At 27.5% G+C, this 14,588-nt stretch overlaps 1 protein-coding gene across 2 annotated transcripts in view; it reads left to right on the plus strand.

Moving 5' to 3' along the window:
• The window catches only part of LOC108747858 (FK506-binding protein 2), a 64,831-nt gene that overhangs the window by 745 nt on the left and 49,498 nt on the right, over positions 1-14,588 (plus strand). The window lies entirely within an intron of this gene.

A 14,588-nucleotide genomic window follows, 5' to 3' on the forward strand; every position in this document is an offset into this window, starting at 1 on the left:
ATGATAAATTTTTTTGGTGCCAGTATAATATTCTACATAATATTTTTAACATTTTGCCTTTGGTAAATTATTCGTAGTTAGTTTCGAAATAAGTAAGTTAAATGAAAGATGAAAAGGAGTAGTTGAGATGTCATCAGCGTTACTGTGAAAAAACACAGATTAATTCTACTCACGAAAGAGTTACGATAAGTTTATTTATAATGTAATGTGTAATAGAAATTATAGTTAGTATTTTAATTGTTGATCTAATGCTTAACTGACAAAAATATTTATAATATTGATTCCAAGGAAAATTACAAAACTATCGAATTAAGTTGTTTAGCAATTATAAAGGAAATTGCACTTTTGTTACATAAAAATTAGAAGAAATTAGATGTTATGATGAAATTAGAAATTATAAAAATTAGTAAAGAAATTAGATGGAATGCATAACAAGAAAATGCTATAAGATGAATATGTATAGTTATCAAAAGTACTTGAATAACAACTATAAATAAAAAAAGTAGTCGAACGGCTATAAAAGTAATCGAATGATAACAACTTATAATTATAACTGTCTTAATCTCGCTTATCATTGTACAATATTCCATAAAATATTTTATTATCTTTTCGATTACTCCGACAAAACTCCGGTTTATAAAATTAATCATACTTAAAATTGCATTCGCCAAAGAAATAATTAGATGAATTAAGTATTAGAGAAGATTAAATAACGGATAAAAATATTCTTGATTATTTGATTTTTTTAAATTTAATTTCATTTTGAATAATTATAAAGTTTTAAAAAAATATTATAAGTAAAGTTTAAAATGTTTCAGTAACGATAATAAAAATCTATTCAATAATAAGTATTATTGATTTTCTATATAAAATATTTAATAAATAGAAAATTGTGGATTTATTTAAGATGATAACGTAAGTCATTTCTTTAGATTTAATTAAAAATATTTTTACTTTAATTCTACTAGAATAGAAAAAATGTAAAGCAGAAAGTTAAGTTTAAAAAATAGAAAAGTATTCAAAATTAGGACGAAAGCATTGTACAAAATAGCATGTTCGCTGATGACGTCAACAGTTGTGCAAAGAGAAGGGAAACGAGATGAAGTGAGACAGTGTGACTCTGGTTGAAATTTCCAACGTGGACGTATGTCATTGGAGGACACGAAGATGACGAGTATACCGTTCCAAGTGAGACTCTCGTCGCGCGTTTGAAAGTAACTTTTTAACATATAATGAAAAGAGCATAAAATTCTGTTCTCTCGGCTACTTTGAAATCCTTACTTTTACACAGAAATGTATAGTCAATATAATAGTGCTGAAATAATATTCGCGCAGAATATAGATGGACTAAAATCCGGATAATTGAAAATACATCATGCTTTATTTCAAACAATCAATTCATAATATAAACTTATCAAGATGGAATTTCATAAAACACGTTTGCACGATTTTTGTGAGAAACGAACGTTTAAAAAAAAGATATGCATTTAGCAAAAAATTTTTTTCTTTTATATAAAAGAAATATCTCTTTTCTATTTAAAAAATTTAACGGACACGTAAAACCCGGCAAGATAATCTGGTTTAAAAGTGATTTGTCAATATCTGGTGCGATTACTCTCGCCGATAACCTACCTCTTGAACTTTCTTTAGCCACGTCGATTGTACTCCAAATCGGATTTGGCACGAGAGCTGCATTTGGTACGATATGCGTCTCGCGATCTCCTCTGCACGATTAACTGCTTGTATATCTCGGTGTGACAGTCTACTCTAAACTATCGATCGATCAAGTCGTTTTTAGGGAGCAATAAAAATTTGATCTAGTTAAATAATACAATCAAAGTATGAAATAAGCTTTTATTTTATATTGTATAATTAAATTTATCTTTCTATATGTGTTGTGTGAAATTTTTAGGCAGATATATTTTTTAAATGAATATTTGAGTTTAGCGCGAAATATTCAGCTTATAATAAAAATAGTTACAATATTTTAACGTATCGATCACATTTCATATTGTGTGCAGCTAAACGGATAAAGAGTTTATCTTATCTTACGTCACCTCTTGTATAATGTTTAATTATAAACGTAACATTCCTTATAGTTGATTAAAGGATCTTCGATTAAAAAGAAAAGTTCGTGAACAAATATTTATTGATTAGTTGTGTAGCATAATTTATCTCTTAAAATATCAAAGGTCATTGATATAATGGTGTCATCGTGCCAATTGATAGGACAGTTTCTAAAAATAATTGGAATAATGATAATGTTTGACAAAATAATCTTAAAACTAATAAAAGATTAATTTTTCTTCTCAATTTATTTGTAACATAATTTGAAGGAAAGAGAGATAATGTGATCGATATATCGTCAGAGACTCACGTCACGAACATACGCGCGCGACCTCAATTAAACCAATTAACTGTATTTTTCCAACATGTTCGTATTATTATTAAGAGGCGATGCCTCTTGCTTTATTAACTGACTTTCCTACCTAAAGCACAGAAGCACATAGAACTTTGTTCTTCTTCTCTTTTTTCGCTGCTCTTATGACGCACTTAATACTTTAAAACGATATTAATAATGCGCAACGGTGTATAAAAATAATGAATAATACACGGATTGAGATTTTGTTAAATGTGATTTACGGCGTATTGTAATCTTCCTATAAACTTGTATAAAAATTTTTCTTATTTTAGAATATTATTATTATATTATAATACTTTGTCAAATTTTTTGTTAAAATTTTTGAATATATAGGCAATTAATATTTCGGCGTAGTTAACATTTCCACGAATAATATCGCTATAACATTTCATGCGAAGGAAAATACAATAGGAATGGACGTATGTATATGTTATTATAATTATTAATCATATTCCAATTCATAATGTTTAATATAGCATAATACCACTTAATTCAGAACGATAAACGCAACGTAACGTAACGTAATATCGATCTATCTATCCGCTGACGGGATTCGTTACCGATCTCGCGCAAAGTCCTCGTTAATGAAACTATCGAGTTCGCAACTCAATCAATTCAACAGCGCGCGAGACTGGAAAACTTCTCTCGATCGAGTATCCATATCCTTTTCTCAGATAAATGAACTCCGATCTATTCTTACGCATTGTATCAATGAAAATAGCCCATAATGAAATTCACCATTTCCTATAGGACGGTTTATTTGTATTTATAATTATAATTACATTTGCAAACGAACGATTTGGTGTATATTCTAACGTAACGTATGAACGTTAATGGACAGGTTGAGCTGACCTCTTTCCAGTGACCAAATTATTTCGTAGTCCGTTATGAATACCGTTAATCGTATGTCGGACAACTTGCACCTGGAAAACTTACTGTTAAATACATAATATGAAAGAGAGAATAGCGTAAAATAAACTTAAAAACTATTCTTTTATCTTATTTTTTAAAAGGTAATTCCATTCTTCGTTTAATATCTGGAATATTAAAATTATTTTATATTATCAAAGACGAGTAATTCTGTTACATATTATATTACTATTATTTAATTCTATTGCATATATTTTCTCGGCAAAATTATAAATTATAAGTTAGATCGATTTATTTTCAGCCCATAATAGATTTTAGTATAGAGGCTTGAGCCTATTAACGACTAATGTGTACGATCAAAAAGATACAAATCTATGAACATTTTATTCATAAACACGATAAAATATACTGTAAAATTATTTTTTAAATAGCAATTTATTATGCTAAAATGTGACATAAATACTGTAGTTATTTAGCTTTACACACTCTTGCTAACATAACTAAACTACTAAAAACTAGTCTTAATATTAATATTGTGTGAAGAAATTGATTGGAAACGTTTTTTAATCGACAGCTTATATTGATTTATTAAAAATTTGTATAGTTATAAGTGGAACTTTATATGTATATTCAAAGATATACTATATTTTTTGTAAAGGTTATCAAAAAGTGAAAAAAATTGATCGTCCTCCTTTACGTCTTTTTACAAAATTATAAGTCATTTACATATGTAATATTATATATTTTAACGCATTAAAAAATGTAATATTTTTATTTAATTTTGAAATTCCTTAGCAACAAATAAATGTCGCAAAGTCATGTTTCTGGTATCACATTAACCGCGCGTTAGTCTATCGAGAATTACCTCCATTTACCAACGCTCCACATCGATTTGACTGTTTCTTGTCGAGGAGCATCGCAATCACCTGTTTATCGCTTCGCATTCCGCTCAACTTCCATTATCCTCTTCCATTCGTACCGCCTCCGTACAGCGAGAAAGCGAAGCACGTTAGCGAAAACGTTGACTCCATTTGGCACGAGTCTAGTTCGTGCTCGAGGCGGATTCAGTGGCGCCGGAGTTTTCCATCGGTCCATCTCCACGGACACAAGTCCTTGCTCGAGTGAGTTTTGCACTAGAAATATTCCGACGAGACTTTAATGCACTTTGCGACGTTTTCACATAAATTTTGTTTACTTCGCCTCGTATCGAATTCTTTTTTCTTCACGATATGTGCACCACATGCTTCGAAAAAAAATCTTCTATGCAGACACCGCTAATATCAGATGTCCAGAATAGTTTTCGCCGTTTTCCACCTAAAAAATTAAAGAAGCATTTTCTATGGTTTCTTCATTAATATTAAATGTATTAACAAATTTTCTGCAGATCAATTTTGAATTCGTCTCGATTGCAGTTCTCAAATCCTCACCATTCATGGAAAGTGATCTTCTAGATCGAGATACATTCTTAAGGCTTCCCCCCACCGTCTGAAGCAAACTTTTGGAACCAATTTCGAGCAGTTCTTTTCTTTATCGCATTTTCCCCAAATGCCATACAAATTTTTCGACAGATCTCTGATGTGTTAGAATTTGTACAATAAACATGAATAACTTGTTTTTGGTTAGCGATATTAAAGATGTAAGGAAATGCACAATTTAAAATATGTTAATTCACTGATCCAGTGCGTATAGTTCGAGTAATGTATAGTATAACATACACACATTAGTTTGTCAATCAGAAAAATTCCTAGAATTGTGACCAACAAAAATTAGCAAGAACTTTTCTAAATATCTAATATCGAAAAAAAATACATATTTATATCACAAATCACGTTCAACACTTAAATTGTCTGATTGTAAATATAAGAGAAAAGATTGAGACAATAACAAATTAAATAATTTATAATTTAAAAAAACTATTACATTGAATTTATTAATGATGATATAATATTCTATGTATTATTTCTTTAAGGATTGATTTTATTAACCTCAGTTTAACTGAGATTTCAGTCTTTTTAAAGTAAAAGTAGGTAAATAAAACATAATATCGATTATTTATAATTCATAATAGATTCGTTAAAATCGAAACTCTAAACTAAAAAAATAGATTTTTATAAATTGAATGTGAAAGATTCAGAGAATTTTAATGTATAATTATTCGGGCGAAAAATAACTAGTTTTTCGAAAATATCAGACTACGTTATATAAAATAATTTGTAGTTTAATTCATGTAAATATTGATGTAATTTGCGAGGAATATGATCGATATAGCAATCCGATTACGAATCTCTTTCAAATGTATTTCGGTGCACACAACAGTTAGAATATCTATTTGCACAAAACATGGAAAAAATATAGTATATACGTTAAGAATGTTGACAAAAAAGATTTTCAAATATATGTATTTTGCAAATAAGATAGAGATATTCAAACACCTATTGTCGTGAATAATGTAAATGACATAAAACATATTGATTTTTATTTACGTTTGTACTGCTTGTATATTGTGGTTTTAAAAAAAAAGAATAAGAGACACATGCGGGCTTCCGGGATTGCAGAAACATTTTTGCAACGTATACGAATGCGGAAGTTGAACGCGCTCATTATTACAGTTGTTAATCAGCATTTTAAAAAAGACAAATTATAGTTTGCATGCTAAAAAGTTTTTCAATAAATAATTTATTTGTGTATATGCTCTTAATGCTTTTACATTATTATTTTATTTATATTAATTATTGCTTCTAATATTACATATTAAATATAAATATTTGTGCAAATAAAATTTTTAAATCTTAATTTATAAATTCATACTTTCTATGTAATTTATTATAAATTATCAAAATATTTAAGATTCTTTTACATTTTAATGTCTTTTAATTTTAATTTTAGCATAATGATATATTTATTGAGATTTCAAGTTATACCTAAATAAACGTGTACATTTATATACGTATGGGATGTAATTTGTACTATATATATTATATTAAATATTTTTTTTTGCCTATACTTAAAAAAAAATGGTTTTTTAATGTATATTCTCTAATCTACAAACATTAAATTTAAGATTATTATTTGATTCAACGAATTTGTTTGTACAAATTTATATATCTCTAAAAAATAAAGATTAAATTGTTTATGCGTGTTTTTATATATAGTCGTGCAATAAATATATGATACGTTATAAATATATGATGACGTTATCAAGCATATCAGTAGTCTTTGTGGTCTTAACAACTTCACTTTTAACATCGTATCAGTACCTCCAAGCAATTTGCGATAACAAGATTACATAGTGAATTTAGCATATTATACTGAAGCATATTCAGTAGATTCTAGAAATATACTTTGTATAAATATATTTTTATATATCTTTGTATATGCTTTTACATATTTTCATAAAAACTTAGAAGTTCTTGAAATATTAATATGAATATTTGCTTGACAATAATTAAAGTACATTACTATTTTAAGCTGTTAATTAACTTGGTTAGTTAATCAACTCTTTTTATAATATAATTAAATAACACTTTTTTATATATATATATATATATAAACAATTTATTAATTAACTCTTAAATAAAATTGTTAAGGCGAGTGTAAACAACAAATTTAATAAAAGACAAAAATAAATGTGTTTTCAATAAAAAAAACGAATCTTTTTCAGAAATTAATTTGCTTTTTATATCCTACAAACGGTTGTACAAAGCGTGTACTTTTAATTAACGCCGTTGATTAAAAGTCTACCTGAACAAAAACGAATATTGGAGGACTGTAAACAACGGCTCGACAAATAATTTATTATTCAATACGATCACTAGAGCATAATTCTAAATAGGCTCTGCGCCATTCAACTAGTTATACTTTTTGTAACGAAGAAAGTTTCGTAGTCATTAAGTGAACTTTCTGCGAAAACGAGTCCTTTGATTTCACAAATCGGCAGTTTCGAGTATCGATTAGTTATAAGGAAGCGCTATAAAGACGTGTACAACACGTAGAGCTATGAAATACAGGCACTTGCCTGCTTGTGAGTCTCGTAAAGTCAACATCGTGATCAACGTAACTGATGAATGAGGATGCTCCAAATTGCCTTTACGTGACTTACAGTTGAATCCAAGTTCTTGTTATATCAACTTTACTTAGAGAAGAAAAAAATAAAAACAATTAAATTGTTGATATTTGCGTTAATCTTTTTCTTACTTTCGCGAAATAATTTTTCTTTCTATATAAAATTATGTAATTCAATTTTTTTTATTTTTTAGATTTTAAAATAAGGAAGGCAGCAGAGTATTTGCAGTAAAAGCTTTATAAAATATTTTATTACTTTAAAGCGAATAAAAAAAATATGCATTTGATATTTTAAATATGTTCTCGCAGAATTAACTTTGCCTTTTTTAATATTGTAATATTACTTAAATTAAAATCAGTTATTTTAGTTTATTGCAAAAATTTATATAAATATTTATATATTTGTTGCAATCTTCTATGATATTCCAACTGCGCATAATATATTCTTAATATAGCGTACTTTTAATATTGCATATATGTGATAGGCTGCATTTATATGCAGTTTGCGTATACCTAGTAAATTCAAGGGAGTCGTTTGCATCGCCAATGTCCGCATTTGCGAGCTGCATTTATGCACTTTCACTAAAGCCAGTAAGATTAGAAACCAGTATACGTTTGTTACGACATTTATTCCATTATTCGATGGTCCTTACTGAATAACATACGAAAAATATCAAAATTGTATATTATTACATTATAATTTTGCTGTTATCTATCTCTATTGTATCATTAACAGAATTTATATCATATATGTGTACGTATATGTATGTATCTATGTACACACATATAATATATTATAAAGATTTATACGAAACTAAAATATATATTTAATAATTAACATTATTCGTAGACGTGCGTAAATTTTTACAAACTTATTAACACATTACATTAAAATTATTTCTATAAACTTCTTCAACAAAAAATTTGGAAGATTATATCATTCGTTAGATAGATGTAAACACTATAATTAGAATATTCTAATTATACAACAGTATGAGTACGACAATTCACAGAGAGATTATCTACTTAAATGAGCAAAGTTGAAATTACAAAATGACCATTATAATTACTCCGACATCGGAGCAACGGCTTTCGAAGGGCTGCATAATAGTTTGCGTGTGGAGCGGAAGCCTGCAAGGGCGATTGCTTAGAAGTTAGCTCGCGAGGGCAGCGCCTCCGGGATGCGATAACGTTATCATATCTTAACGTCACTTACAAGGTGGACAGAACCGGTCGTCAGCTTGTCGTCCATTATCATCGTCTACGCGTTTCTCTAATAAGAATTGATTCTCAAATCGCTTTAGCGAATACAAAATCATTGTTCTATTTATATTCTATTTATATTCTAATGAATTCTCTAGATTCTTCAAATGAACAGTAATAATCATGTGTTCTGAACAAAATAGAATAGTGCTAAATGTGATCACATTTTTTTCAGACAACGTAAAATACTAATTAATATTTATTTAAAAAAGAAATAGACTTTTAAGTCCTTTCAAAGTTGAAAAGACTTAAAAGATGAACTATTTCAAACTAATTGTAAGCAGAAAGGAAAGGTGAAAGGCAATAAACATTTTATAGATTTTTTTTATGTAAAACACTTTATTATACAAGTTATTATTGTTGAATAAATTAATAAATTATTCGAAAACAAATGAGAATTAAATATAAGATCTTTAATTGAATTTTTAAAGTATTAGTACGTATTATAGACTAAAATAAAATTATATTACTGTTTGTCGTATACGTATACTTATAAATATTCAATATTACAAAGGTATATATACATTGTATGTACAAAATCACATTTCATTTCATGGATATTAAAGTGTCAATCAACCATTGCAGTCTACAATTATTGAATTTTATTATCAACGTATTTTATCGAGCCTGCGACATTGAAAGAGTTACAATGATATTTGTTATCCGAGCTACAGTAACATGATATACCAGCTTTAAGAGGAAATTTATGGTCGAAAATGCAAATATTACGTATAACAATAGATTTCCATCACTGTACGTATTTAATATATACGGCGTAAACGTCATATTAATCTGTGATACACCTATCTGTTTTATTGTCTCATATTTGACATATCTTTATTTTCTGTTTTTTTTTTTTGCATTAATTGATGTATCACGTTTTAAATCATGGAGTTTCAGCACTTTAGTTATTAATTATTGATTAATTACTATTTTCAGTTAGTTATAATGCTCATATAATAGCTCTAATACGTATTAATAAGGTAATATTTATGCTGGAAATGCATATGACTGATAATACTTATTTCTTTAAATAATTACATTTTACAATGAAGTTTCAATGCTTTAGTTATTAGTTAATTTGATTAGTAATTACTTTTTTCAGTTGGCTATGATACTCGTATAATAACTTTGATATCAACAATGTAATATTTATGTAATTAATATATATTATTTAAATAATTTTTAAGAATTAAAATACAATGCTGCAGAAATAAAGTACAGTATTTTAAAAGAAATTTTATTTAATAGATTAAAACGGAATATATAAAGTAATACGTGATTTATTAAAAATGAAATGTGTAATTATCTTTTAGATACATATAATCACACATCATACATACAAAAATATGCAAACACACACACATATATATATATATATACATGATTATGGTACGTTGTTGTTCTTTTCAAAAACGCATAAAGCAGTAAGCTTCAACCTGATGGTTCATGTAACGTATATATAAAATGGTATATATAAAAGGTATATATAAAATGTAAAAATCGTTCATAATTCAATACGTGAAAAATAGATATCCAGCTTTCTCTGCGATGCGAGTAAACGGGATCTGTAAATATGTAATACACAATTCGCCGATGCCAATGCGGTCGTGGTTGAGGTGCTTTTTTGTTATTGACGATATCGGGAAATACTCGGCGCAGTCTCGATAGTGAGAGTGTAAACTCCAGAGCTCGTTCCATAAACACAAAGTATCTACCCGCAATAGTACATGTATACTTCGCGCATGTATTGTACATACGCAATATAATATTTTATCTAGTGACCGCTACGTATTGTTCTTTCGTTCATCTCATTTTTCTGCTATTTTATTTTTTCAAGCTGCTCCACTATATATATATTTTCGTATTGCCAAGTCAAATTGGTTTATCTTAAAAATATTTATTATAATTAAACAATGTTGTTCTAACAAGATTTGAAATTCTAAACATTGATTTGAAGTATATCAGCATTTTCCTTCCATTTTTCATCTCTATTAAAAAGGAAGTCATAATAGAGATGTAATAGCTAATACACATCAAACCAATGCCTAGGTTTACAAAGTTTGAAGCATACCACGGCATTAAAATATCAATATCTGTTCTTTCCTATTTCTACTTTTTCTCTGCTATTCAAATTTCTTATCGTACACGTAATTATGTGCACATATACCTACTTATTATATCGATTGAATCATAAAATATAAATATTAATTTTATAAATTGATTGAAATGCTTTAAATTAAACAAATAAGGAAATGAAAATGTAATTGAATAATAAAAGAAAATTGGTTTCTGATCATAAAAATGTAATTTTGACAATTTTTAGATTTCAACAGAATTGTAATTCCTCGAAAAATATTTAAAATAAGCTTTAGATTAGGATAGAAGGGCAGCACTTTCTTTTGTTGAAAAAGTACTAACAAAGAACGTGCAGCATCTCTTTTCTTACTACATCAAATAATTTAGAATTCTGAATTCTTTTTCATTCAAGACGCTTTTCCTTTCGTTTATTTACCACGTTTCGACTTGTAGTATTCGTCGTTGAATCTTTTATTCGGACGTGTGACTCAATTTCAGTCCCACAGGAATTGACTTGAGACGGATCGAAATGGCTTCCGAAGCAGTTGCCGAGGGGTGTCTGCTATCTTCTCGACGGAAGCGAACGAATAGCCTTTAATAATTGATATATGACGGTGACTGATATCACTAGTCAATCGTCGGATCTCTTGCTCAACAAAAGAAAGATTTATGGTGAGCATGAGACTAGTTAAATTATGTGACTTTATCAGATATCATGAAGAAAAAATATATATTTAGAATGTAACGAAGAATATAAGTACTCATTTATGCGAAGCACATACTGAGAGAAATGTATTTGATATTTGTGATTATAATAATTGCATAGTATAATAATTAAGAGCTCCATTTTTACAGTTATTGTTGTTATAATTTAGTGACATAAATTAGATTTACAGTTCTATAAAAAAAAAAAATACAATTAGCATAAAAAATGATGATAAATTATGATCTTTTCTCTCAATATATATTCTTAAATAATTATTTTTAGGAAGACACAGCCACGTTTTTCAATTATGGTATCGTGATCAGAAATTATATAATTATTATTCTTGTCAAGATTTTTAATATAGATTTAATTTGGAGCTATATTTTTCATATTTTTAAAATAAAATCATAAATTCCAAGTATTAAAATACTAGATAAATTGAAACATTTCTCGAATATGTTAACACCAATGGTTTACGAAAAGAACAATTTTGCTACAAATGTATTAAAATATTGGTTAAATAAATATTGGTTTGAAAATAATATTTTATTGGATTATTAAAATAATTATATAGGATTCTCAAGCATAATGAGTAATGCTGAAAAAGGAGTTTTGACATTCTTTACTTGAGCATCCTACATAATTATTGTGATGGTCTAACAAAATTATTTTTAGGTCTGTATGTAGCTAAATTTTTAAGATATATTAATAAAAACTTTCTTTTTGCGTAGCAGTAGTTATTTTTTTATTAAAACCGAATTTAATAAAATTTACCGAATAAGTGGAAAACAAGATAAAACTACGCCGCTTTCTTGTACAAGATTTAATCAATGCCAGGATCTTGCTTTTCGTTTCGAAGAGTGATGCGAAAATGTCGAGAGTAACATAGGGAGATGGATAAGGAAAAACGTAAAAGGACACTGAGGTAATACGGTTGTCGGTAGTAAATGTTTTTCTTTGCGGGAAAACTTGCCTAAAGGGGTAGTTACTTCTAGAAACCACAAAACGAGTAGGGTGAACTGAAGCGCATTTTATTCTACTATGCGCATTTTATTCTACTATTGTATGTTTTTCCTTTACGTATGTATATACAAAGGCTTTTGATGAAAAGCATATAAAACGTAAATTAATCGGCCAATGACGTACTCATGACGTATTGTTAATGTGTATTATCGATAAATTAAAGAAGCAAAGAATTATTTTCTTAATAAAAGTTTCCTTGCTTATTTGTTGACATATTTTAAAATGCTAAACGTAGATAGAATCATCAATTTTTGATAAATATATATCTTTTTATACAAACATAAAATGTGATGTTTATATTTTATTACTACACTTATTATTTATACTATACTTGCTTATATTTGCAGTCTATATTTAAAATTTAAATTTGTGTTTCTTTATTTCAGTGACCCATTTTATATTGTATACTTTTATTTTTTATTCTCAATTGACAAAGATATATGGTTCTAAAGCAATTATCTTGTGAACGTGTATTGTTTAAATGGCAAGAAATTTTCCTGTTGCGTCAGATGGTTTGATGCTGTTTTCCAACTCGGTTCAGTTTCCAACTCAATCTCGCGTGTTTGCTTTTGTATGATAAATTAAACTCAGTCGCCGAATATATATACATAAATTAATTGATATTTGAGTTAATTGAAATTTAACGTGCAATATGGCTTCAAAGCGCAACGTTGATGGTTGACAAAATCTATATTTCTTATATTATATAATTTCTACTTTGCATAAAAATAATTATCTAAATTTGAATTATATATATTATGCATGTTATGTTTTTGCGCGATATACTTTATTCTTATTGTGTACATATTGCATAATATATCATGGATTTGTATTCACAAGTAAAATGCAAGGAAGAAAATATTTGTATCTATAATACATTTAAAAAATCGATAAATTTTATAAACATTACTTAAACAGCTAGTTAAGACACATTATGTTTGATTGATTAAATGTTTAATTATTAAGATTAAATTTTGTGCAAGTATTTTCTTGTAAAAAAAATATTTTTGTAAAATAAAATATCTTAACAAATAATAATAAAACAGATGTAAACTATATTTAAAATAAATATAGTTTATATTGTACATTATAATAAAAAAATAAGCGCGAAATGCCGTTCGCTCTGAATTTCATGTTAAAAATTTATTGATCGGTATATTCTGTATAAAATCTATTTTTAGAGCGATACATAATAATTTTAATTATTGAAATTTTATTTATTTATAACGTAATATTTCTGTTGCTTAATATTGTACAATATTCGTTTACCATTTGTGGTGCGTAGGCTTGTATTTTTAGGCGTCCATACCGTAACTCATTTGTCGCACAAGCCGCAACAGCGACTTTGATTAATTACGCGCGTTCATTAATTAACGTACACTTGACGCCGCGGCGTAAGTCAATTAATTAAGTTAACGGGAACGTAATAAACCGGCTGCACCACGTTTCGAGGGTGTTTTCGATTAGAGTACCTTGTACTGCACCACGATCGAACGCGCGATTAGCATAACGACACATCCGCTTTTGCATAGTGCAATTATAGTGAACTACAAAAAAGAACCAAACATGAGGTATATTCTAATGAAATTGAAGAATAATTTATTGGGTTACAGATTATTTATATTTAATTTTAACTAATAATAAAATTTTATAATTTTAATTAATAGATAAAATTCAAATTGTTGGAATAATATATTTTTCAAAAGATATAAAATAATCTAGATCCATGTTTTTACCTGAATAGCATTCACTCAGCTTCCAATAAAAAAAACCTATGTAAAAGCGAAGCTTTGAGAATGATAATTTTTATGACAGATGTGAAATGCGAACTTCTATTTACACAAAATTCATCATTTATAATTTTTATTAAGATATAATAATATACTTTTAATATATATAAGCGTTTTTGTGAAAAACGCAAAAAGTAAATTTTATGTAGCATATATTATTATATACAATGTTTTATATTCTTACAAGTTCCGCGGAACGTTAATAAATTTTTAACAATTTGAGTTTAAGGTTTAAAATGACAACTTTAATCTTAATAATAGTATTAAAGTTGTATTGATAATTATATATTAAAAAAGATAATTTTTACAATTTCTTAACGATTGTGCTTATTTCTTAGTGCTATTTTGTTATGTTTTTCCTTGTTTCACAACC

This window comes from Trachymyrmex septentrionalis, unplaced genomic scaffold (genome assembly GCF_001594115.1).
Source record: "Trachymyrmex septentrionalis isolate Tsep2-gDNA-1 unplaced genomic scaffold, Tsep1.0 scaffold20, whole genome shotgun sequence".
Lineage (NCBI taxonomy): Eukaryota > Metazoa > Arthropoda > Insecta > Hymenoptera > Formicidae > Trachymyrmex > Trachymyrmex septentrionalis.